This window comes from Ranitomeya imitator, chromosome 5 (genome assembly GCF_032444005.1).
Source record: "Ranitomeya imitator isolate aRanImi1 chromosome 5, aRanImi1.pri, whole genome shotgun sequence".
NCBI classification, from domain to species: domain Eukaryota; kingdom Metazoa; phylum Chordata; class Amphibia; order Anura; family Dendrobatidae; genus Ranitomeya; species Ranitomeya imitator.
In genome coordinates this window covers 196483409-196511285 of record NC_091286.1, presented here as the reverse complement: position 1 = coordinate 196511285, position 27877 = coordinate 196483409, and the positions used below count along the sequence as shown (strand labels likewise).

Below are 27877 nucleotides of genomic sequence, written 5' to 3'. Positions count from 1 at the left end.
TTTGTATCAATACGTGTATACATTCTAAAGTCACCGAGCCACTGATCAGACACGCCACTGATTAGCACCCGCGTTCGTTTTTGGCAAGCACTTTTTTTCCTGTCTAATTTTTTTATCCACTTTTGGCACTACATCCGTGCGGGCAACCTACAGCTGTCGAGCGTTGGCCGGTGACAAACATCATTGATCGGCCACTGGTTCTCTTTTGTTTGTTTTCTGAAAAAGAATTGAGCATTTAGATTAGTTGATAGGATTAGATTGGGGACAGTAAAAATATAGTCTAGTAATCGCCATCTACTACAGTATTTTTATTGAATTGAATTAGTGTCAGATAATAAAAGAGTAAAAAAAAATATTTAGATCAGGGACAGAAAATATACCATATTTATCGTTGTGTACTACAGTATTTGTTTACTGAATTGAGTTAGGGTTAGTGTCAGCTTGGAAAAATAGAATAACATCCATGGATCGTACAGCTGTCGAGCGCTGATTGTTGACGCACATCACTCATCGGCCTCTGGTTGTTGCTTTTTTTTTAGTCTGAAAAAGTTTGAATAATTGATAGGATTAGAGTAGGGACAGTAAAAATATACTGTAGCAATCATCTTCTACAGTATTTTTTACTAATTAAGTTAGGGTTCGTGTCAGATAGTTGCGGACTCTGTATTTTTTTTTTACTGACGTCTGCTTGGTAAGTTTGTATTTTATTTTATCAAATTTTTATATTCTTTTTTTTTTTGCTGTTCTAAATAAAAATTTTTTTTACAACAAGCTCTCTCACACACACACACACACACACAACTGAACAAAATTTGGTACACACCCAAACACCGCACATGAAAAAACGTTGTTCCACTCGTCCCAAACTCATCCCAAACACGGTATTCAGCAGAGAAGGTATACGCTTTCCTTGCCTCTGACACTGACAGTGAGGGAGAGGATGCCACGTTCAGGATAGAAACTGAACCAGCACCCATTTTTACTGATACCATATGGATCTCACCCCCAGAAGATTATAGGCCACTGTTTCCTGATTTTGTGGCGTAATCAGAAATCCAATTGACACCACTGGCATCACAGAAATGGACTTTTTAAAGTTTTTTTCTCTGAGGATTTTGTGAACCTCGTGGTGGCTCAGACAAATTTATACAGCAAGCAATTTTTGGCACAAAACCACCCCTCATCATTTTTTAACTGGACCCCTTTAAACACTGTAGAAATTATGTTTTGCGGCCTAGTCTTTCACATGGGGTTACTGAAGAAGCCAGAGCTTCGGCAATTTTGCAGTGTTTTTTATAACATTCCAGTGTTCCGCATAGCTATGACCCATGAGCTATTTGAGGCAATCCACAAATGTTTTCATTACAATGATACTGCACAATGTCTTCCCCGAAATGACCCCAACTTTGACCAACTTTGAAAGTTCAGCCGGTCATTGATCACTCAGCAACGAGTTTGCTGAAGTGTATGCGCCCCAAATGGACATTTGCATGGATGAGTTCTCAATCAACTTCAAGGTGATGCTCAAATTCCGGCAATACTTGCCCAGTAAGAGGGCCAGGTATGAAAGTAAACCCTGCAAACTGTGTGAGAGTACCTCAGGGTACACCCACAGGTTTAGAGTTTATGAATGGAAGGATGCCTGGATTGAACCCCCTGAGAGTGAGTGGCATTTGGTGTACCCACTTTTGGATCAAGGTTATCACCTCTATGTAGATAACTTTTATACCAGCGTCCCACTCTTCAAGTGTGGGAATGTGCGAGATACCGCAGCTTGCAGTACTGTCCGCAAAAATCAGATAGGCCTCCCTAAGACGCTAATTGGGCAGCCACTCTAAAAGGGTCAGGATAGAGCCCAATGTAGCGACAACATGCTGATCAAGGACAAAAGGGATGTGTTTTTTTATATCAAATAATTTTTTATTAAAGCATCTGACACGCAGTAACACAGTCTGACACTTTTTCCAGACAGGTACAACGAATACAAAACCTATTAATACATTTTCATTTTACGAAAACAGAATCCTTACCCCATAACCAACCCTCTCCCCCAGTCCCCTACCCATTATCCAATACAACCAACTGACAACATCACCTCTTGAAAATTGTACAACAAGACATGTAAAAGTCCCTCCAGAAGCAACTAAACGATTTCCATTCTACTCTGCGGGATGTCCTTTTTTTGACTACTATACATGGTGATAGCAGCACCCCCACTTCTGTACGAGTTATCTCTACACAGGTCATCAAGCCAGAATGTGTACTGGGGTACAACAAGAACATGGGGGGAGTTGATCCTTTTGATCAAGTCCTCTAGCTGTACAGTGCCATGAGAAAAACCAAGGTATGGTACAAGAAGCTGCCGTGCACATCGTATAGATGGCAATGTTCAACACTTTTGCGCAGGCCAGACCGGTACGTACTATCAGTTCCAGTAATCAAGGCCCTAATCTTTGGAGATCAGAAAGGAGCGGGCCACAATACTTCCAGAATTGAAGGTGCTCATATCGTACCAGGCCAACCTTTCCCCCGTTAGGTCCCTCAAAGCACAAAGAATAAAAGGTTGTAAAAGAGGGTGCCGAGTGTGTTACAGATGGGGAATATGCAAGGTCAAGATGAATGCTTCAAACTGTAACAAACATCCATGGACTACTAAATTAATTTCTCACTTACACAACTCACGAATGCCAACCCTGACGTACACTACACAACTAACATGTCAATCTGACGTACGCTACACAACTCATGAATGCCAGCGTGAAGTAAACTAAACAACTTGCATATGCCAACCAGATGCACTCTACACAATTTACGTATTCCACTACATTATAGAATTGACATACCAGGGCACACTAGATTAATTCCAATATAGGATTACTTGTGGGGGGGCTTCCACTGTATCTGCACATCAGGTGCTCTCCAAACGCAACATGACGCCTGCAAATCATTCCATCAAATTCTGCATTCCAAAACATCACTCGTTCCCTTCCGAGCCCTGCCGTGCGCTCAAACAGTAGTTTTCCTCCACATATGGGATATCGGCGTACTCAGGAGAAATTGCACAACAGATTTTGGGATCTCCTTTTAGTCTTGTGAAAATCAAAAAAAATGGGGCTGAAAAACATTTTTGTTGAAAAAAATGTTTGTTTGTTTTTTTAAATTTTCACTACTCAGTGTTATAATTAACCATGTGGGCTCAAGGTGCTCACCACATATCTAAAAATGTTCCAGGGGGGGTCTAGTTTCCCAAATGAGGTCACTTTTGGGAGATTTTTTATTTTCAAGGTTCTATGTTATAAACTTCTTTGAAGCACCTGGGTGCTCATCACACTTCTAGATAAGTTCCTTGATAAAGGTGACCGAAACGCGCGTCGGGGCGGACGCGCTACCGCAGGGTCGGCAACATTCCCCCATTGTTTGGAGCAGGTAATTATGCAGAGATTGGTTAGCTATGATGGGGCTTTGTAGCCATGTGTGCTACCAACTATGGGGACATTTGGGAATACTCAGGGTAGCGGATATACTTTATAGGAGATCTGCAGTGCAGATGTATATTCTATGTAGCTAAGTGAGTTTTCCCTGTGGGCAGTGTTCGGGCTAGGTGCAATTATAGTTATTCATTAGTTATTCATTAGTTATTACCCTGTTAGGGTTTTGCCTGTACTGTCCTAGTTTACGATCTTTTGTTGCCACACATATCCTGTGGATGTGCGTAGTATGTATGATGGTATCTTATGGGTGGTTTTGTTTTCCCTATATGTTACACTACGATCATATGCTTTTATACGGATGTAATTAAATAAAATTTGGTATTTTTCATATTTTTTGGCCTTTGGATCATCCTTTTTTGTTTTCTATGTAGTATTTGATGATAGGCTCTACTGTCCTATTATTTCTAACATGGTATATGAGTTGGTATTTAGTGATTGATTTTCAATTATTGTGTTACCATGTTTTTGTGTCATATTCACCTTTGTATAAGTTCCTTGAGGGGTCTAGATTCGCAACAATTTTTGGTGTCCATTTTCCCCTGTTACCCTTGTGATAATAAAACATTTTGGACCGAAAGTTAATTTTTTTGAAAAAAATTTAATTTTTCATTTTCACGGCTTTATGTTATACACTTCTGTGAAGCACCTGGGGATCAAGGTGCTCACTACACATCTAGATAAGTTCCTTGGGGGTCTAGTTTACAAAATGTGGTCACTTGTGAGAGTTTTTCCACTATTTAGGCACATCAGGGGCTCTCCAAGTGTGACATGGTTGTCCGCTATCGATTCCAGCCAATTTTGCATTAAAAAAAAAGTCAAACGGTGCTCCTTCTGAGCCCTGCTGTGCACCCAAATAGTGGCTTTCCCCCTCATATGGAGATTGTGTACTCAGCAGAAATTGCACAATTTTTGGGGTACATTTTCTTGGCTGCTCTTGTGAAAATACAAGAAATTGGGTCTAAAGTAAAAATTTTCTGAAAAAAGTCAAATGTTCATTTTTTCCGTTCACATTCCATTAATTCCTGTGAAGCAATGTGGTTTTGAGCAACTTGAGGGCTGCAGCTTTTTTCGATTTGGGTACTTTCTGTCATATAGGCCCCTCAAAGTCACTTCAAATGTGAGGTGGTCCCTAAAAAAAATGGTTTTGTAAATTTTGTAGGAAAAATGAGAAATCGCTGGTCAACTTTTAACCCTTATAACTTTGGGCTGTGGAAAATCCGGCCCTGTTCACGTTCTCTAGGGTCTCAGCTACACCTGGTAGCCAAGACCCTGGAGATTTCCCGACTCTTGGGGGCGCTACAGCCTTATTCCCGATAGCCATTTTAAAACAGCAATAAGGGAAGAAGTACCCTTAGCAGTTGCCGTTTTAATGAGTATCGGCAGTCGTTAAGGGCATAAAAATTAAAAGTTTGAAAATTGCAACATTTTCAAAATTTTTGCCAAATTTCCGATTTTTTCACAAATAAACGCAAGTCATATCGAAGAAATTTTATCACTGTCACAAAGTACAATATGTCACAAAAACAATCTCAGAATCAGTGGGATCTGTTGAAGCGTTCTAGAGTTATAACCACATAAAGTGGTCAGAATTGTAAAATTTGGCCTGATCATGAAGGTGAAAACAGGCTTGGGGACTGAAGGGGTTGAAGAAGGTTGTCTCTGGACAGACATGATGGCCTCCTAACTTTAATAAGTGGATAATATATGGTGAAATGCTATATTAATGCACAAACAAATCTTTTTTGAAATCCACAATATACAAAATGCTGCTCATCATATTTGAGCATGAATAACTTGATATTGACCAAATGCCATAAATTCACGGTGCTTGGTCCCAGATTTTTTCCCCATAGTGATGTAAATTTATGGCATGGGGGAGTTAAAGGGAACCTGTCACCCCCAAAATCGCGGGTGAGGTAAGCCCACCGGCATCAGGGGCTTATCTACAGCATTCCAGATAAGCCCCCGATGTATCCTAAAAGATGAGAAAAAGACGTTAGATTATACTCACCCAGGGGCGTTCCCGCTGTTGGTCCAGGTCTGGCGCCTCCCATCTTCATCAGATGACGTCCTCTTCTGGTTTTCACGCTGCGGCTCCAGCGCAGGCATACTTTGTCTGCCCTGTTGAGGGCAGAGCAAAGTACTGCAGTGCGCAGGCGCCGGGAAAGGTCAGAGAGGCCCGGCGCCTGCGCACTGCCGGAGCCGCAGTGTGAAGACCCGAAGAGGACGTCATCTGATGAAGATGGGAGGCGCCGGACCCGGACCAACAGCGGGAACGCCCCTGGGTGAGTATAATCTAACGTCTTTTTCTCATCTTTCAGGATACATCGGAGGCTTATCTACAGCATTCCAGAATGCTGTAGATAAGCCCCCAATGCCGGTGGGCTTACCTCACCCTCGATTTTGGGGGTGACAGGTTCCCTTTAAAAGCTTCGTCAAACTAGCAGATACAGTCCCCGACCCAGGGGAGACGATAGCAGCTATTTATTCTGTCTGCTGTTTTGCGGTTACATCACTCAATGTAAGCTATGCATTGATTAGAAGCATCAGCATTACCAGTGATTTTATAGGACCTGGCCATCACAACACATGATCATTGAAGAACTGCTGAGGCAACGAGGACCCAGATTAGCTCTCCAGGTGACTTGTGTCTCTGAAATGGGCTGTTTTCCCTCGCTGTAACTGGGGCTCCTATGGACGCGCTTAGGCCGGGATCACATACGCGAGATACGGCCGAGTCTTGCAGGTGAAAACCCAGCTCTGGCGCCGGCACTCCGGAGCGGAGCGTGCGGCTCCATGTATTGCTGTGCGGCTTCACGCTCCGCTCCGGAGTGCCAGCGCCGTATCTCGCATATGTGTGATCCCGGCCTTAGAGTGGAAAAAATTAGCAAAAAAAAAGTTTATATTCCTCAGAGATATTTTTATGATCTCTTGAGGAACAAATTATATAAAACAAAACAAAAAAAGAAGTATGTGTATTGTGGTGCGGTGACCCACGTTACAGCCAGGGGGCGCTGTCTGTGTGCTTCAAGATGCGCTTGGAGGCATAAATGTGATGAGGCAAAGTCCGGCAGGAGTGTAAATGGCCGGTGTGTGTGTGTTGCAGAGAAAGACACTCTGCTCTGTCAGTCTGAAGTTTGGTTGGTGTTCTGGGACCTGTAGTCCCAAAAGTAATTGTGTAGTTCTAATGGGAGATTGGCAGGGCTAGTTATGAGAGATGGGAGGGTCAGACCAGCCACACACACCCACACTCCCACCCAGGGGAGTGGTTACAGGTATGTAATGTGACCAGGGTGTTGGTCACATTTTCCTGTGTGGTTCCTGTGTATGGATCCGTTTGGTCAATGTGCAAGGTCCTGGAGGGTCGGTGTTGGAGTCTCCTGGTATTGGGGAAGTCCTGCAAGCACCTGAGACTGTGGACCTGATGTACGGTCAGTGTTGGATTGTCCTGGTATGGGCTGGAGTCCTGGAAGCACTGAGACTGTGAGTCCTGCAATAGCCTGGGTGTTGGATTGTCCTGAAGTGGGCTGGAGTCCTGGAAGCACTGCTGAGGCTATGGACTGAATGCTCGAGGGTGTTGGATTGTCCTGGGATGGGCTGGAGTCCTGCAAGCACCTGGTAAGAGTGTGAGTCCTGGAATGGTCAGAGTGTTGGATTGTCCGCGGATGGACTGGAGTCCTGTAAGCACTTGGAAGATCATGGACTGATGGCCTGTGTGTTGGAAGTGCCTGTGACTGGTCTTCCTGGAAGCACATGGAAAGGCTGCATCTACAGAGCCTGAGACGGTTTCTGTGTTGGGGAAACTGCAGTTCCTACTGTGGGTCTGGACTAACTGAGGTGCCCTGGTCACAAGGACGGTGATCCCATTAAGGCAGTTTCCCTGTAAACCAGCACTGGCAGGAGTCAGTGTGTGGAGCCGGAGCTCCTGTAAGGTAACTCCAGGTAACAAGGGGTTACGGGCAGACACGGATCTGCCATTGCAACAGACTATCGGTGGTTAATGTGTTCCGTTGATATAAATGATGAACTGTTTGTGTTATGGTTTATGACGTTTAATAAACCGGAATAGACTGTTTTTGTGGAAAAAACGTGCCTGTATGCATTATTCCCGTGCAAAGCGAGTGTCCCCCAAGACCCGAAGTAAGGGAAACGCTACAGTATATATAAAGATATATTGAAATTGCAACAACATGAAAAAACGTGGAATTATGAAAATCACAAAATAAACATGTTAATTTGCAAATTATGAAAAAATAGGTACAGCATTTTCTTAAACATTTAAATTTATTCAGTATCGAACATGAGAGCGACATGCAGAAATCCCCTCACTCACATGCCTTGGCAAATTATCAATGAGGTTATTGATGGTTGTCTGAGGAATGTTCTGCCACACTGAATACATCAATACCCAATGCTGGCAGCTCCCTTTGCAATTGCCGTCCAATGATGTGGACAATAAAGTGACAGATGTGGCAGCTTCACTCTCACTTTCTACAGATGAAACTTACACCCTGATGAAGTGAGAGCTGTTGCCACTTTCTGACTTCCTGTGAATGTCAGTTGCTTCGGAAGGAAGTGAGAGTGAAGAAACTGCTGATTGACTTCAGGGCTCTTGCGACATAACAATGTCATGCGAGCCCTGGGAGAGCAGGCACAGACATAGCTGGAATATCTGTTACATAGTTACATAGTTATTAAGGTTGAAGGAAGACTATATGTCCATCTAGTTCAACCCATAGCCTAACCTAACATGCCCTAACATGTTGATCCAGAGGAAGGCAAAAAAAACCCATGTGGCAAAGAGTAAGCTCCACATTGGGGAAAAAAATTCCTTCCCGACTCCACATACGGCAATCAGACTAGTTCCCTGGATCAACGCCCTATCAAGGAATCTAGTGTATATACCCTGTAACATTATACTTTTCCAGAAAGGTATCCAGTCCCCTCTTAAATTTAAGTAATGAATCACTCATTACAACATCATACGGCAGAGAGTTCCATAGTCTCACTGCTCTTACAGTAAAGAATCCGCGTCTGTTATTATGCTTAAACCTTTTTTCCTCCAACCGCAGAGGATGCCCCCTTGTCCCTGTTTCAGGTCTATGATTAAAAAGATCATCAGAAAGGTCTTTGTACTGTCCCCTCATATATTTATACATTAAAATAAGATCACCCCTTAGTCTTCGTTTTTCCAAACTAAATAGCCCCAAGTGTAATAACCTATCTTGGTATTGCAGACCCCCCAGTCCTCTAATAACCTTGGTCGCTCTTCTCTGCACCCGCTCCAGTTCAGCTATGTCTTTCTTAAACACCGGAGACCAGAACTGTGCACAGTATATTAAGTGTGGTCGAACTAGTGACTTGTATAGAGGTAAAATTATATTCTCCTCATGAGCATCTATGCCTCTTTTAATGCATCCCATTATTTTATTTGCCTTTGTAGGAGCTGCCTGACACTGGCCACTTAATTTAAGTTTGTCATCCACCCATACACCCAGATCTTTTTCATTGACGGTTTTGCCCAGAGTTTTAAAATTAAGCACATAATTATACATCTTATTACTTCTACCCAAGTGCATGACCTTACATTTATCCCCATTAAAGCTCATTTGCCATTTATCAGCCCAAGCTTCTAGTTTACATAAATCATCCTGTAATATAAAATTGTCCTCCTCTGTATTGATTACCCTGCAGAGTTTAGTGTCATCTGCAAATATTGAAATTCTACTCTGAATGCCCCCTACAAGGTCATTAATAAATATGTTAAAAAGAAGAGGGCCCAATACTGACCCCTGTGGTACCCCACTGCTAACCGCTACCCAGTCCGAGTGTGCTCCATTAATAACCACCCTTTGTTTCCTATCCCTGAGCCAGCTCTCAACCCACTTGCACATATTTTCCCCTATCCCCATTATTCTCATTTTATGTATCAACCTTTTGTGTGGCACCGTATCAAAAGCTTTTGAAAAGTCCATATACACTACATCCACTGGGTTCCCTTGGTCCAATCCGGAACTTACCTCTTCATAGAAACTGATCAAATTAGTCTGACATGAACGGTCCCTAGTAAACCCGTGCTGATACTGGGTCATGAGGTTATTCCTCTTCAGATACTCCAGTATAGCGTCCCTTAGAATGCCCTCCAGAATTTTACTCACAGTAGAGGTTAAGCTTACTGGCCTATAATTTCCGAGTTCAGTTTTTGTTCCCTTTTTGAATATTGGCACCACATTTGCTATACGCCAGTCCTGTGGCACAGACCCTGTTATTATGGAGTCTTTAAAGATTAAAAATAATGGTCTATCAATGACTGTACTTAATTCCTGCAGTACTCGAGGGTGTATCCCATCCGGGCCCGGAGATTTGTCAATTTTAGTGATTTTTAGACGCCGCCGCACTTCCTGCTGGGTTAAGCAGGAAGGTGAGTATAAGGCATTTTTATTTTACACGGGGGAATATAACAACAATTGAGAAGGGCTCGTCCAAGTAGTTAACAGTCCCTAGACATACATAATCATATAAAAAACGTACACAAGAACCATAAAGTAAAAATTACATAATCCTTATTAAACATAGAAAAATACATAAAAGATTGATAAAAAGTGTGAGACCACAAGGTGGAGCCACAATAGAAACTATAAAGGAAGTTGCAAAAGTTGTGCATAGTATATAATGATTATATATTCTACCTAAAGAAAATGCCTAGAGTCCAAAAAAATGAAAACTCAAGGTAGAGATACATAAAGTAACACAGCACATCAAATATAATGTACTAGATGGCAGCCCGATTCTAAAGAATCGGGAGTCTAGAATCCATATATACTTTATTTATTCAAATGTAAGAATAATACAATTAATAAATAATAGTAAGAAAGAACAAAAATAATAGGCAGTATATGGAGAAAACACCAAACAAAAGTTCAAAATTGGTGTGAAAATGTCACTGAACCACTTCACAACTAAATATATATAGTTTTGGTAAATGGTATTATCATTTTTTTGACGAAATTCGGCAGGAGCTTGAAGAGCAACGTCACTGGGCCCGCCTCCACGCAGTAGAAACTTGCTGTGAGGTAAAAATTCAAAAATCACACCAAAATGGCGGGCGGAGTGTGTCACAGTACGGCACGTTTCTGATTGGTCGCTCGCAGCAGGCGGCAACCAATCAGACACTGGACACTGTTGACGTCACTTATCTCCGGACATTAGCTCCGGACATTAGCTCCGGACAAAGCCACGGAAGTTGGCACAAATTGCAGGAAGTAGTATTCTAGGCAATTATATATTAGATTACCTCTTGTGGGTGGTGGTGCCCTCTGTTCTTTCCTTTTTAGTTTGTTTTGTGGCTGTGTGGCGCCACCTTGTGGTCCCTCACTTTTTATCAATCTTATGTATTTTTCTATGTTTAACTCCTTAACGACCGCCAATACACCTTTTAACAGCGGGAGTTAAGGTTACTTATCCCACAGCGCTGCTTTTTAATGGTGCTGAGAAATAAGGTGATAGCAACCCCCAGCGTCTGAAATTCCTCTGATATGATCCAGCACATCAGAGGAGAGAGAAATGGGGCCACCTGCATTCTCAGGTGATGTCCCCTGGCCCTTGGCATTTTCTTCCGGGAAGAAAATGGCTGGTGCAAGCACACTGTGCCCACCGAGATCTGCCTGCCAGCACCCGGCAATAGTAGGAGATTTTTCTTATTGGTTCATTTTGATCACTGTGATAGACCCTATCACCAGGGCTGTGGAGTCGGTAAGCAAACCTCCAACTCTGACTTCTCAATTTCCATGACACCGACTTCCAACTACACCAAAATGAGCTCCGACTACGATTCCACAGCCCTGCCTATCACAGTGATCAAAATAAAAAAAATTGTAAAACAAACCCCCCTTTATCTCCCCTTAGTTAGGTAAAAATAATTTAAAAAAAATGTATTTCCATTTTTCCGTTAGGGTTTGGGATAGGGTTAGGATTGGGGTTAGGGTTGGGGTTAGATCTACAGTTAGGGTTGAGCTAGGGTTAGCTTTGGGGCTAGTGTTAGGGTTGGGGTTAGATCTAGGATTAGGGTTGGGTTGGGGTTAGAGCTAAAGTTAGGGTTGGGGCTAAGGTTAGGTTAGGGTTAGAGCTAGGGTTTGGTTAGGGTTGGGGCTTGGGTTTGGGATAGAGCTAGGGTTAAGGTTGGGTTAGAGCTAGGGTTAGGGTTGGTGCTAGGTTTGGGGCAAGGGTTGTGTTGAGATTAGGGTTAGGGGTGTGTTGGTTAGGGCTGTGTTATGGTTAGAGTTAGAATTTGGGGGTTTCCACTGTTTAGGTACATCAGGGGGTCTCCAAACATGACATGGCTTCCGCTATTGATTCTAGCCAATTTTGCCTTCAAAAAGTCAAACGGTGCTGCCTCCCTTCGGAGCCTTTCATGCTCCCAAACAATGGCTTTCCCCCACATACGGGGTATTGGCGTACTCAGGAGAAATTGTTCAACAAATTTTGTGGTTCATTCTCTCCTGGTACCCTTGTGAAAATAAAAACGTTTGCTTCCAACGTAAATTTTTTGTGAAAAAAGTAAAATGTTCATTTTTTTCATTCCACATTGCTTTAGTTCTCGTGAGGCAACTGAAGCGTTAATAAACTTTTTGAATGTGGTTTTGTGCACCTTTTTAGAATGGTATCACTTGTGCGTATTTTCTGTTATATTCACCCCCAAACTCACTTGTGAGGTGGTCCCTAAAAAAAATGGTTTTGTAAGTTTTGTTGGAAAAATGAGATATCACTGGTCAACTTTTGACTCTTATAACGTCCTAACAAAAAAAAAATTATGTTTCCAAAATTGTGCTGATTGATGTAAAGTAGACATGTCGGAAATGTTATTTATTAACTATTTTGTGCGATATGACTCTCTGACTTAATCGCACAAAAATTAAAAGTTTGAAAATAGCAACATTTTCAAAAATTTTGTCAAATTTCCACTTTTTTCATAAACGAAGAAATTTTACCACTAACATGAAGTATAATAAGTGACGAAAAAACAGTCTCAGAATCAGAGGGATCCGTTGAAAGTGGTCAGAATTGTAAATTTTTGCTTGGTCATTAAGTACAAAATTGTCAGTCACTTAATAAAGATTATGTATGTTTTACTTTATGGTTCTTGTGTACATTTTTGTATATGATTTATTACTGCTTGTACTACAGTAAACTTCCCACCCTTTCCATGGCAGTTTGTTGGCACTTTAACCCCAAGGGTGGTTTGCACGTTAATGACCTGGCCAATACTTACAATTCTGACCACCGTTCCTTTATGAGGTTATAACTCTTGAACGTTGGACATTGTTTTCTCATGACATATTGTACTTCATGATAGTGGTAAAATCGCTTTGATATGACTTACGTTTATTTATGAAAAAAACGGAAATTTGCCGACCAATTTGAAAATTTTGCGATTTTCCAAGTTTGTATTTTCATGTCCTTAAGTCGCACAAAATAATACTTAATACTTAATAAGTAACATTTCCCACATGTCTACTTTACATCAGCACAATTTTGGAACCAACATTTTTCTTTGTTAGGGAGTTATAAGGGTTAAAAGTTGACCAGCGATTTCTCATTTTTACAACACCATTTTTTTTTTTAGGGACCACATCACATTTCAAGTGACTTTGAGGGGTCTATATGATAGAAAATACCCCAAAGTGACACCATTCTAAAAACTGCACCCCCAAGGTGCTCAAAGCTACATTCAAGAAATTTATTAACCCTTCAGGTGCTTCACATGAATGTTTGGAATGTTTAAAAAAAATGTTTATTTAACAAAATAAATAAACAAAATAAATTTGTTTATTTTCCCAAGGGTAACAGGAGAAATTGGACCACAAAAGTTATTGTGCAATTTGTCCTGAGTATGCAGATACCCCATATGTGGAAGGGAACCACTGTTTGGGTGTATGGCAGAGCTGGGAAGGAGCGCCTTTTGACTTTTCAATGCAAAACTGGCTGGAATTGAGATATGATGCTATGTCGCGTTTGGAGAGCCCCTGATGAGCCTAAACAGTGGAAACCCCCCACAAATGACACCATTTTGGAAAATAGACCCCCTAAGGAAGTTACCTAGATGTGTGGTGAGAACTTTGAACCCCCAAGTGTTTCACTAAAGTTTATTATTTAGCCGTGCAAAAATGATTTTGGACAGCAAAAGTTGTTTTCCAATTTGTCCTGAGCACGTTGATACCACATATGTGGGGGTAATCCACTGTTTGGGCGCACGGCAGAGCTCGGAAGGGATGGAGCAACATTTGACTTTTTCAATTCAGAATTGGCTGGAATTGAGATATCGCGTTTGGAGAGCCCCTGATGTGCCTAAACAGTGTGCCCCCCCAATTCTAACTCCAACCCTAGCCCTATTCTTTGGGTCAGTACGATTACAGCGATACCTCATTTATATCAATTTTTATGTTTTGGCTCTGTTATACAGCAAAAACTAATTGTTTTTGCATCACTGTATTCTGAGAGCTATAACTTTTTTTAATTTTTCTCTGATGCTGTATGGCGGATCATTTTTTGCGGAACAATGTGATGTTTTCAGCGGTACCATGTTTATTTATATCCGTATTTTTGATCGCGTGTTATTCCACATTTTGTTCGGCAGTATGATGATAAAACATTGTTTTTTGCCTGTTTTTTTATCTATTTTTTTACGGTGTTCACTGAAGGGGTTAACTAGTGGGGCAGTTTTATAGGTCGCGTCGTTACGGACGCCACAATACTTAATATGTCTACTTTTATTGTTGTTTTTTTTATTTAGATAAAGAAATGTATTTATTGGAACAATATTTATTTTAATTTTTTCTTCAGTTTGGAATTTTTAAAAAAAAATATTTTTATACAGTATAATATTTTTTTTAAACTTTTTTACATTATTCCAGGGTGGGACATCACTGTATAAAGTCAGATCGCTGATCTGACACTTTGCACAGCACTGTGTCAGATCAGCGATCTGACAGGCAGTGAAGGAGGCTTCTCAGGTCCTGCTCTCAGCAGGCACTGGGAAGCCATCTCCCTGCAGGACCTGGAAGGACTCCGCGGCCATCGTGGATCCGGGGGCCTGCAGGGAGGAGACCCTCGGAACAAAGCGATCACATCTCGTTGTTCTGAGGGTCTCAGGGAAGCACGCAGGGAGCCCCTTCCCTGCACAATGCTTCTCTATGCCACCGGAACTCTGCGATCTTGTTTGATCGCAGTGTTCCGGGGGTTAAAGTGTCGGGAGCAGTCCGTGACCGCTCCTGGCACTTAGTACCGGGTGTCAGCTATGATAATCAGCTGACACCCAACCGCGCTCCCCCCATGAGCGCGGCTGATCACATGTGGCGCACTATTCCGTCCATGAGAATTAGGGCCCAGGTCACATGGACAGACTAGTACGTCGGATGGCAGAAAGGAGTTAACGTTAATAATGTTTAAATATTCATTTACAAGTGTCACAGACACAACTCCCCACTAACCGCTTTACATACATGTACATCAAAAGGCGCTCATAGCAACTCAGCAATTCAGCTACATAAAGGCGATCTGAACATCGCCTCTATGTAGCTGAGCCAATCACGTTGTGCCAGCTTCTAGTCTCCTATGGAGGCTATTGAAACATGCCAAAAGTAAAAAAAAAAATGTTTTAAAAAATATATAAAAGTTTAACCCCTTCATGACCGGGGGATTTTTCGTTTTTCCGTGTTCGTTTTTCGCTCCCCTCCTTCCCAGAGCCATAACTTTTTTATTTTTCTGTCAATTTGGCCATGTGAGGGCTTATTTTTTGCGGGACGAGTTGTACTTTTGATCGACATCATTGGTTTTAGCATGTCGTGTACTAGAAAACGGGAAAAAAATTCCAAGTGCGGTGAAATTGCAAAAAAAGTGCAATCCCACATTGGTTTTTTTGTTTGGCTTTTTTGCTAGGTTCACTAAATGCTAAAACTGACCTGCCATTATGATTCTCCAGGTCAGTACGAGTTCATAGACACCTAACATGACTAGGTTATTTTTTATCTAAGTGGTGAAAAAAAATTCCAAACTTTGCTAAAAAAAAAAAAAAATTGCGCCATTTTCCGATACTCGTAGCGTCTCCATTTTTCATCATCTGGGGTCGGTTGAGGGCTTATTTTTTGCGTGCCGAGATGACGTTTTTAATTATAGCATTTCGGTGCAGATACGTTCTTTTGATCGCCCGTTATTGCATTTTAATGCAATGTCGCGGCGACCAAAATAACGTAATTCTGGCGTTTCGAATTTTTTTCCCGCTACGCTGTTTAGCGATCAGGTTAATACTTTTTTTTAATTGATAGATCGGGCGATTCTGAGCGCGGCGATACCAAATATGCGTAGATTTGATATTTTTTTTATTGATTTATTTTTATTGGGGCGAAAGGGGGGTGATTTAAACTTTTATGTTTTTTTTATTTTTTTCACATTTTTTTAAACTTTTTTTTTTAACTTTTGCCATGCTTCAATAGCCTCCATGAGAGGCTAGAAGCAGGCATAGCACGATCAGCTCTGCTACATAGCAGCGATCTGCTGATCGCTGCTATGTAGCAGAATTGCACGTGTGCTGTGAGCGCCGACCACAGGGTGGCGCTCACAGCGACGGGCAATCAGTAACCATAGAGGTCTCAAGGACCTCTATGGTTACCATTCACAAGCATCGCCGACCCCCGATCATGTGACGGGGGTCGGCGATGACGTCATTTCCGGCCGCCCGGCCGGAAGCGGTAGTTAAATGCCGCTGTCTGCGTTTGACAGCGGCATTTAACTAGTTAATAGGTGCGGGCAGATCGCGATTCTGCCCGCGCCTATTACGGGCACATGTCAGCTGTTCAAAACAGCTGACATGTCCCGGCTTTGGTGCGGGCTCACCGCGGAGCCCTGCATCAAAGCAGGGGAGCCGGCATCGGACGGTATAGTACGTCCGATGCCGGTAAGGGGTTAAATCACCCCCCTTTTGCCCCATTCAAAATAAAACAATAAAGAAAAAAAAATCAAACCTACACATATTTGGTATCGCCGCGTTCAGAATCGCCCGATCTATCAATAAAAAAAGCATTAACCTGATCGCTAAACGGCATATCGATTAAAAAAAAAAAAAAAAACGCCAGAATTACTTTTTTTTGAATGCCGCGACATTGCATTAAAATGCAATAACGGGCAATCAAAAGAACGTATCTGCACAAAAATGGTATAGTCAGCTCAGCGCGCAAAAAATAAGCCTTCACCCAACGCCAGATCACGAAAAATGGAGACGCTACGGGTATTGGAAAATTTTGCTTAATTTTTTCTTTTTTTTTTTTTTTTTTTAAGCAACTGTTGGAATTTTTTTTCACCACTTGGATAAAAAAGAGCCTAGACATGTTTGGTGTCTATGATCTAGTACTGACCTGGAGAATCATAATAGTAGGTCAGTTTTAGCATTTAGTGAACCTAGCAAAAAGCCAAACAAAAACAAGTGTGGGATTGCACTTTTTTTGCAGTTTCACCGCACTTGGAATTTTTTTTCGCCGTTTTCTAGTACACATGACCATATTGACAGAAAAATAAAAAAGTTATGGCTCTGGGAAGAAGGGGAGCAAAAAATGAAACCGCAAAACTGAAAAACGCCCGGCCATGAAGGGGTTAAAAAGCCAGCCCATGGCTGGCATTCATAGGAGATTGTGATTTTGTCCATATACACTGTGTGCAGAATTATTAGGCAAGTTGTATTTTAGGGGATTATTTTTATTATTGATCAACAACTATGTTCTCAAACAACCCAAAAGACTCATAAATATCAAAGCTTAATATTTTTGGAAGTTGGAGTGTTTTTTTTTTTTAGATTAGCCTATCTTAGGAGGATATCTGTTTGTGCAGGTAACTATTACTGTGCAGAATTATTAGGCAACTTAATAAAAAAAAAGCCAAATATATTCCCATCTCACTTGTTTCTTTTCACCAGGTAAACCAATATAACTGCACAAAATTTAGAAATAAACATTTCTCACATGCAAAAAGAAAACCCCCCAAAATTAGTGACCAATATACAGTTAGGGCCAGAAATATTTGGACAGTGACACAATTTTCGCGAGTTGGGCTCTGCATGCCACCACATTGGATTTGAAATGAAACCTCTACAACAGAATTCAAGTGCAGATTGTAACGTTTAATTTGAAGGGTTGAACAAAAATATCTGATAGAAAATGTAGGAATTTCTTTACAAACACTCCACATTTTAGGAGGTCAAAAGTAATTGGACAAATAAACATAACCCAAACAAAATATTTTTATTTTCAATATTTTGTTGCAAATCCTTTGGAGGCAATCACTGCCTTAAGTCTGGAACCCATGGACATCACCAAACGCTGGGTTTCCTCCTTCTTAATGCTTTGCCAGGCCTTTACAGCCGCAGCCTTCAGGTCTTGCTTGTTTGTGGGTCTTTCCGTCTTAAGTCTGGATTTGAGCAAGTGAAATGCATGCTCAATTGGGTTTAGATCTGGAGATTGACTTGGCCATTGCAGAATGTTCCACTTTTTGGCACTCATGAACTCCTGGGTAGCTTTGGATGTATGCTTGGGTGTTATGTTTGCTAATGACAGGTGTTATGAAGGCAATCCAGAAACACAGTGTGCTTAGCGATCAGAGCGCACACAGTGATCTGACAAATACCCAAAAATACAAGAACGAGCTCTGAGACGTGGAAACTCTGTAGACTGCACACCTGATCCTATCCTAAACACAACTAAAAGCGGCTGTGGATTGCGCCTAACAACTACCTAGGCAACTCGGCACAGCCTAAGAAACTAGCTAGCCTGAAGATAGAAAAATAGGCCTGACTTGCCCCAGAGAAATGCCCCAAAGGAAAAGGCAGCCCCCCACATATAATGACTGTGAGTAAGATGAAAAGACAAAACGTAGGGATGAAATAGATTCAGCAAAGTGGGGCCCGATATTCTAGGACACAGCGAGGACAGTAAAGCGAACTTTGCAGTCTACAAAAAACCCTAAAGCAAAACCACGCAAAGGGGGCAAAAAAAACCCACCGTGCCGAACTAACGGCACGGCGGTACACCCTTTGCGTCTCAGAGCTTCCAGCAAAACAAAAGACAAGCTGGACAGAAAAAAAGCAACAAAAAAGCAAAAAGCACTTAGTTATACAGAGCAGCAGGTCACAGGAACAATCAGGAGAAGCTCAGATCCAACACTGAAACATTGACAAGGAGCAAGGATAGCAGCATCAGGCGGAGTTAAGTAATGAAGCAGTTAACGAGCTCACCAGAACACCTGAGGGAGGAAGCTCAGAAGCTGCAGTACCACTTGTGACCACAGGAGTGAATTCAGCCACAGAATTCACAACAATACCCCCCCCTTGAGGAGGGGTCACCGAACCCTCACCAGAGACCCCAGGCCGACCAGGATGAGCCGCATGAAAGGCACGAACAAGATCGGAAGCATGAACATCAGAGGCAAAAACCCAGGAATTATCTTCCTGAGCATAACCCTTCCATTTAACCAGATACTGGAGTTTCCGTCTAGAAACACGAGAATCCAAAATCTTCTCCACAATATACTCCAATTCCCCCTCCACCAAAACCGGGGCAGGAGGCTCAACAGATGGAACCATAGGTGCCACGTATCTCCGCAACAACGACCTATGGAATACATTATGTATGGAAAAGGAGTCTGGGAGGGTCAAACGAAAAGACACAGGATTGAGAACCTCAGAAATCCTATACGGACCAATAAAACGAGGTTTAAATTTAGAAGAGGAAACCTTCATAGGAATATGACGAGAAGATAACCAAACCAGATCCCCAACACGAAGTCGGGGACCCACACGGCGTCTGCGATTAGCGAAAAGTTGAGCTTTCTCCTGGGACAAGATCAAATTGTCCACTACCTGAGTCCAGATCTGCTGCAACCTATTCACCACAGAATCCACACCAGGACAGTCCGAAGACTCAACCTGTCCTGAAGAGAAACGAGGATGGAACCCAGAATTGCAAAAAAATGGAGAAACCAAGGTAGCCGAGCTGGCCCGATTATTAAGGGCGAACTCAGCCAACGGCAAAAAGGACACCCAATCATCCTGGTCTGCAGAAACAAAACATCTCAGATATGTTTCCAAGGTCTGATTGGTTCGTTCGGTCTGGCCATTAGTCTGAGGATGGAAAGCCGAGGAAAAGGATAGGTCAATGCCCATCCTACCACAAAAGGCTCGCCAGAACCTTGAAACAAACTGGGAACCTCTGTCAGAAACAATATTCTCAGGAATGCCATGCAACCGAACCACATGCTGAAAGAACAAAGGTACCAAATCAGAGGAGGAAGGTAATTTAGCCAAGGGCACCAGATGGACCATTTTAGAAAAGCGATCACAGACCACCCAAATGACTGACATCTTTTGAGAAACGGGAAGGTCAGAAATGAAATCCATCGAAATATGTGTCCAAGGCCTCTTTGGGACCGGCAAGGGCAAAAGCAACCCACTGGCACGAGAACAGCAGGGCTTAGCCCTAGCACAAATCCCACAGGACTGCACAAAAGTACGTACATCCCGTGACAGAGATGGCCACCAGAAGGATCTAGCCACTAACTCTCTGGTACCAAAGATTCCAGGATGACCAGCCAACACCGAACAATGAAGTTCAGAGATAAGTTTATTAGTCCACCTATCAGGGACGAACAGTTTCTCTGCTGGACAACGATCAGGTTTATTCGCCTGAAATTTTTGCAGCACCCGCCGCAAATCAGGGGAGATGGCAGACACAATGACTCCTTCCTTGAGGATACCCGCTGGCTCAGATAAACCCGGAGAGTCGGGCACAAAACTCCTAGACAGAGCATCCGCCTTCACATTTTTAGAGCCCGGAAGGTACGAAATCACAAAGTCGAAGCGGGCAAAAAATAACGACCAACGGGCCTGTCTAGGATTCAAGCGCTTGGCAGACTCGAGATAAGTCAAGTTCTTATGATCAGTCAATACCACCACGCGATGCTTAGCTCCTTCAAGCCAATGACGCCACTCCTCGAATGCCCACTTCATGGCCAGCAACTCTCGATTGCCCACATCATAATTACGCTCAGCGGGCGAAAACTTCCTGGAAAAGAAAGCACATGGTTTCATCACTGAGCAATCAGAACCTCTCTGTGACAAAACCGCCCCTGCTCCAATCTCAGAAGCATCAACCTCGACCTGGAACGGAAGAGAAACATCTGGCTGACACAACACAGGGGCAGAACAAAAACGACGCTTCAACTCCTGAAAAGCTTCCACAGCAGCAGAAGACCAATTAACCAAATCAGCACCCTTCTTGGTCAAATCGGTCAATGGTTTGGCAATGCTAGAAAAATTACAGATGAAGCGACGATAAAAATTAGCAAAGCCCAGGAACTTTTGCAGACTTTTCAGAGATGTCGGCTGAATCCAATCCTGGATGGCTTGGACCTTAACTGGATCCATCTCGATAGTAGAAGGGGTAAAGATGAACCCCAAAAATGAAACTTTCTGCACACCGAAGAGACACTTTGATCCCTTCACAAACAAAGAGTTAGCACGCCGGACCTGAAAAACCATTCTGACCTGCTTCACATGAGACTCCCAATCATCTGAGAAGATCAAAATGTCATCCAAGTAAACAATCAGGAATTTATCCAGATACTCACGGAAGATGTCATGCATAAAAGACTGAAACACAGATGGAGCATTGGCAAGTCCGAACGGCATCACTAGATACTCAAAATGACCCTCGGGCGTATTGAATGCAGTTTTCCATTCATCTCCTTGCCTGATTCTCACCAGATTATACGCACCACGAAGATCTATCTTAGTGAACCAACTAGCCCCCTTAATCCGAGCAAACAAGTCAGATAACAATGGCAAGGGATACTGAAATTTAACAGTGATCTTATTAAGAAGGCGGTAGTCAATACACGGTCTCAGCGAACCATCCTTCTTGGCTACAAAGAAGAACCCTGCTCCCAGTGGTGATGACGATGGGCGAATATGTCCCTTCTCCAGGGATTCCTTCACATAACTGCGCATAGCGGCGTGTTCGGGCACGGATAAATTAAATAATCGACCTTTAGGGAATTTACTACCAGGAATCAAATTGATAGCACAATCACAATCCCTATGCGGAGGTAGAGCATCGGACTTGGGCTCTTCAAATACATCCTGATAATCAGACAAGAACTCTGGGACCTCAGAAGGGGTGGATGACGAAATCGACAAAAATGGAACATCACCATGTACCCCCTGACAACCCCAGCTGGATACCGACATGGAATTCCAATCCAATACTGGATTATGGGTTTGTAGCCATGGCAACCCCAACACGACCACATCATGCAGATTATGCAACACCAGAAAGCGAATAACTTCCTGATGTGCAGGAGCCATGCACATGGTCAGCTGGGCCCAGTATTGAGGTTTATTCTTGGCCAAAGGTGTAGCATCAATTCCTCTCAATGGAATAGGACACCGCAAAGGCTCCAAGAAAAACCCACAACGTTTAGCATAATCCAAATCCATCAGATTCAGGGCAGCGCCCGAATCCACAAACGCCATGACAGAAAACGACGACAAAGAGCATATCAAGGTAATGGACAGAAGGAATTTGGACTGTACAGTACCAATGACGGCAGACCTAGCGGACCGCTTAGTGCGCTTAGGACAATCAGAAATAGCATGAGTGGAATCACCACAGTAGAAACACAGACCATTCAGACGTCTGTATTCCTGCCGTTCAACTCTAGTCATAGTCCTATCGCACTGCATAGGCTCAGGTTTAACCTCAGGCAGTACCGCCAAATGGTGCACAGATTTACGCTCGCGCAAGCGTCGACCGATCTGAATGGCCAAAGACAAAGACTCATTCAAACCAGCAGGCATAGGAAATCCCACCATGACATCCTTAAGAGCCTCAGAGAGACCCTTTCTGAACAAAGCTGCCAGCGCAGATTCATTCCACTGAGTGAGTACTGACCATTTCCTAAATTTCTGACAATATACTTCTATATCATCCTGACCCTGGCACAAAGCCAGCAAATTTTTCTCAGCCTGATCCACTGAATTAGGCTCATCGTACAACAATCCGAGCGCCAGGAAAAACGCATCGACACTACTCAATGCAGGGTCTCCTGGCGCAAGAGAAAATGCCCAGTCTTGAGGGTCGCCGCGCAAAAAAGAAATAATAATCAAAACCTGTTGAATAGGATTACCAGAAGAATGAGGTTTCAAGGCCAGAAATAGCTTACAATTATTTTTGAAACTTAGAAACTTAGTTCTATCTCCAAAAAACAAATCAGGAATAGGAATTCTTGGTTCTAACATAGATTTCTGATCAATAGTATCTTGAATTTTTTGTACATTTATAACAAGATTATCCATTGAAGAGCACAGACCCTGAATATCCATGTCCACACCTGTGTCCAGAATCACCCAAATGTCTAGGGGAAAAAAAAAAAGTGAACACAGAGCAGAAAAAAAAAAAAAAAATGATGTCAGAACTTTTTCTTTCCCTCTATTGAGAATCATTAGTATGGCTCCTTGTACTGTTATGTTTGCTAATGACAGGTGTTATGAAGGCAATCCAGAAACACAGTGTGCTTAGCGATCAGAGCGCACACAGTGATCTGACAAATACCCAAAAATACAAGAACGAGCTCTGAGACGTGGAAACTCTGTAGACTGCACACCTGATCCTATCCTAAACACAACTAAAAGCGGCTGTGGATTGCGCCTAACAACTACCTAGGCAACTCGGCACAGCCTAAGAAACTAGCTAGCCTGAAGATAGAAAAATAGGCCTGACTTGCCCCAGAGAAATTCCCCAAAGGAAAAGGCAGCCCCCCACATATAATGACTGTGAGTAAGATGAAAAGACAAAACGTAGGGATGAAATAGATTCAGCAAAGTGGGGCCCGATATTCTAGGACACAGCGAGGACAGTAAAGCGAACTTTGCAGTCTACAAAAAACCCTAAAGCAAAACCACGCAAAGGGGGCAAAAAAAAACCACCGTGCCGAACTAACGGCACGGCGGTACACCCTTTGCGTCTCAGAGCTTCCAGCAAAACAAAAGACAAGCTGGACAGAAAAAAAGCAACAAAAAAGCAAAAAGCACTTAGCTATACAGAGCAGCAGGTCACAGGAACAATCAGGAGAAGCTCAGATCCAACACTGAAACATTGACAAGGAGCAAAGATAGCAGCATCAGGCGGAGTTAAGTAATGAAGCAGTTAACGAGCTCACCAGAACACCTGAGGGAGGAAGCTCAGAAGCTGCAGTACCACTTGTGACCACAGGAGTGAATTCAGCCACAGAATTCACAACACTTGGGGTCATTGTCCATCTGTACTATGAAGCGCCGTCCAATCAACTTTGCAACATTTGGCTGAATCTGGGCTGAAAGTATATCCCGGTACACTTCAGAATTCATCCGGCTACTCTTGTCTGCTCTTATGTCATCAATAAACACAAGTGACCCAGTGCCATTGAAAGCCATGCATGCCCATGCCATCACGTTGCCTCCACCATGTTTTACAGAGGATGTGGTGTGCCTTGGATCATGTGCCGTTCCCTTTCTTCTCCAAACTTTTTTCTTCCCATCATTCTGGTACAGGTTGATCTTTGTCTCATCTGTCCATAGAATACTTTTCCAGAACTGAGCTGGCTTCTTGAGGTGTTTTTCTGCAAATTTAACTCTGGCCTGTCTATTTTTGGTATTGATGAATGGTTTGCATCTAGATGTGAACCCTTTGTATTTACTGTCATGGAGTCTTCTCTTTACTGTTGACTTAGAGACAGATACACCTACTTCACTGAGAGTGTTCTGGACTTCAGTTGATGTTGTGAACGGGTTCTTCTTCACCAAATTAAGTATGCGGCGATCATCCACCACTGTTGTCATCCGTGGACGCCCAGGCCTTTTTGAGTTCCCAAGCTCACCAGTCAATTCCTTTTTTCTCAGAATGTACCCAACTGTTGATTTTGCTACTCCAAGCATGTCTGCTATCTCTCTGATGGATTTTTTCTTTTTTTTCAGCCTCAGGATGTTCTGCTTCACCTCAATTGAGAGTTCCTTTGACCGCATGTTGTCTGCTCACAGCAACAGCTTCCAAATGCAAAACCACACACCTGGAATCCACCCCTGACCTTTTAACTACTTCATTGATTATAGGTTAACGAGGGAGACGCCTTCAGAGTTAATTGCAGCCCTTAGAGTCCATTGTCCAATTACTTTTGGTCCCTTGAAAAAGAGGACGCTATGCATTACAGAGCTATGATTCCTAAACCCTTTCTCCGATTTGGATGTGGAAACTATCATATTGCAGCTGGGAGTGTGCACTTTCAGCCCATATTATATATATAATTGTATTTCTGAACATGTTTTTGTAAACAGCTAAAATAACAAAACTTGTGTCACTGTCCAAATATTTCTGGCCCTAACTGTAGCCACCTTTCTTTATGATGACACTCAGCAGCCTTCCATCCATAGATTCTGTCAGTTGCTTGATCTGTTTATGATCAACATTGCATGCAGCAGCCACCACAGCCTCCAGACACTGTTCAGAGAGGTGGACTGTTTTCCCTCCCTGTAGATCTCACATTTTATGAGGGACCACAGGTTCTCTATGGCAGGGGTCCCCAACTCCAGTCCTCAAGGCCCACCAACAGGTCATGTTTTCAGGATTTCCTTTGCATTGCACAGGTGATGCAATTATTACCTGGGCAAGACAAAGGAAATCCTGAAAACATGACATGTTGGTGGGCCTTGAGGACTGGAGTTGGGGACCCCTGCTCTATGGGGTTCAGATCAGGTGAATAAGGGGGCCATGCCATTATTTTTTCTTCTTTGAGACCTTTACTGACCAGCCACGCTGTGGAGTAGTTGGAGGCATGTGATGGAGCATTATCCTGCATGAAAATCATGTTTTTCTTGAATGATACCGACTTCTTCCTGTACCACTGCTTGAAGAAGTTGTCTTCCAGAAACTGGCAGTAGGTCTGGGAGTTGAGCTTCATTCCATCCTCAACACGAAAAGATCCCACAAGTTCATCTTTGATGATACCAACCCATACCAGTATCCCACCTCCACCTTGCTGGCGTCTGAGTCAGAGTGGAGCTCTCTGCCCTTTACTGATCCAGCCTCTGGCCCATCCATCTGGCCCATCAAGAGTCACTCCCATTTCATCAGTCCATAAAACCTTTGAAAAGTCAGTCTTAAGATATTTCTTGGCCCAATCTTGACGTTTTATGTTTCTTGTTCAAAGGTGGTCATTTTTCAGCCTTCCTTACCTTGGCCATGTCCCTGAGTATCGCACACCTTGTGCTATTTGTTACTCCAGTAACGTTGCAGCTCTGAAATATGGCAAAACTGGTGGCAAATGGCATCTTGGCAGCTTCACGCTTGATTTTCCTCAATTCATGGACAGTTATTTTGCGCATTTTTTGCCCGACACGCTTCTTGCGACCCTGTTGGCTATTTGCCATGAAACGCTTGATTGTTCTGTAATCATGCTTTAAATGTTTGGCAATTTCAAGACTGCTGCATCCCTCTGCAAGACATCTCACAACTTTGGACTTATCAGAGCCAGTCAAATCTCTCTTCTGACCCATTTTGCCAAAGGAAAGGAAGTTGCCTAATAATTAAGCACACCTTATATAGGGTTTTGATGTCATTAGACAACACCCCTCCTCATTACAGAGATGCAAATCACCTGATTTACTGAATTGGTTGTTGGCTCTCAAGCCTGAACAGCTTGAAGTAGGACAACATGTGTAAAAAGTAACATGTGATCAAAATACAACTTGCCTAATAATTCTGCACACAGTGTATAGCAGTGCTGATTCAGTGCAGATGCACAGCTATGTATAGCATAAGCGATCAGACAATTGCACATTCAAGTTCCCTTAAGAGGACTATTGATTACAGTAAAACGTGAACAAAAAAAAGAAAACATATACCCCCAGAAAAGTTCACATCACCCCCATTTAAAATAATAATAAAAAAATAAAATACACATACAGTGGGTACGGAAAGTATTCAGACCCCTTTACATTTTTCACTATTTGTTTCATTACAGCCATTTGGTAAATTCAAAAAAGCTCATTTCCAGGACGTCCCTCCTGACAGCACCCTGGAGGACGTCCTCCTCCCCCTTTGCTGGGACAGGAAACACACGAGAGTTCAAAAGGGCATGTCCCACCCCCAATCCTCAGTGTTTTTCCTGTCCCTGCTAGGGACGCACGAGAGAAGCTGTACTGGCTTACCGGAGCTCAGGGGGATCGTGCGGCTCGTCCAATACCCTTCCCCCTGTCAAGAGGCTCACGGCAGAAACCCTCCGGAGGGGGGTCCCTCTGCTCCAAAGAACAGGAAGGCCAAGTTCCTGTTGCGGCCGCTCCTCCCGGGGGGAGGCTCTCGGCCGCGACGCGGTTCCATGCGGGCAGCATCCAGAGCGCTGCGGCGTCTCGCAGAGCGTCTTTCAACGGAAGTTCAAGGGAACCGCGTCACTTCCGGTTTCGCGGCATCTGATCCCGTCACTTCCGGTGACGAGGTAGAAGTGCGGGGAGAGTGTGTGCGCTCCAGCGTGGGACGCACAAGCAGCCGAATCGCTCCTAATCCAGCGTGGACGCTGCGGGGACCTGCTGAATCATCATGGAAAGTACAACAGCAGAGGATGGGGTGAGTGCGCAGTGCGCTGTCCCCCCTATTCACTCACACATACTATTCAGGCTTCCCATTATTTCTCCCTATCTTATATCGTTTAAGGATAAGGGAACCCCCGCTGCCCCCCCTCCTCAAGCTAAGAAATCCGGCAAATCAGCTGCGAAGTCATATAGATGTCCTATATGCAACGTAAAGCTCCCGGACACCCATACAAAGACCTTGTGTGCAGATTGCACTTCCAAGGTTATGAAAGACGAACAGCCGACACTTCTATCAGAAATGAGGTCCCTAATACGGGAAGTGGTCCAGGCTTCTTTATCCAGTATTGTGGAAAGGTCCAGCCCAGTTCCCAGCCATAAGAGAGACAGAAGGGAACGAAACAATAAGGAGCCAGAATATAGCTCGGAGGGCCTGTCTGCCTCCGATAACTTCTCCTCAGAAGAGGAAGGGGAACTTCCCTCGGGGAGTCAGGACCACCAGAGAAAATACCTCTTCCAGGCTGAGGATACGAGTGAACTTGTGCAGGCGGTGCGATCCACGATGCAGATCGAGGAGACATCAAAGCCTCAATCCAGGCAGGATCTGATGTTTGGTGGGCTCATGTCACGTAAACAGACTGTCTTCCCAGTGAGCGAGCATATCAAGGCCATGATACTGGAGGAGTGGGAGGAGGCAGAACGTCGCCTGGTTTTGACTAAGGACTTCAAAGCTCGC

The 27877-nt window shown here is 43.3% G+C and overlaps 1 protein-coding gene across 2 annotated transcripts in view; it reads left to right on the top strand.

The window, feature by feature from the left end:
• Positions 1–27877, top strand: part of ARID4B (AT-rich interaction domain 4B) — a 402063-nt gene that overhangs the window by 325687 nt on the left and 48499 nt on the right. The gene's annotated exons all lie outside the window — the stretch shown is intronic.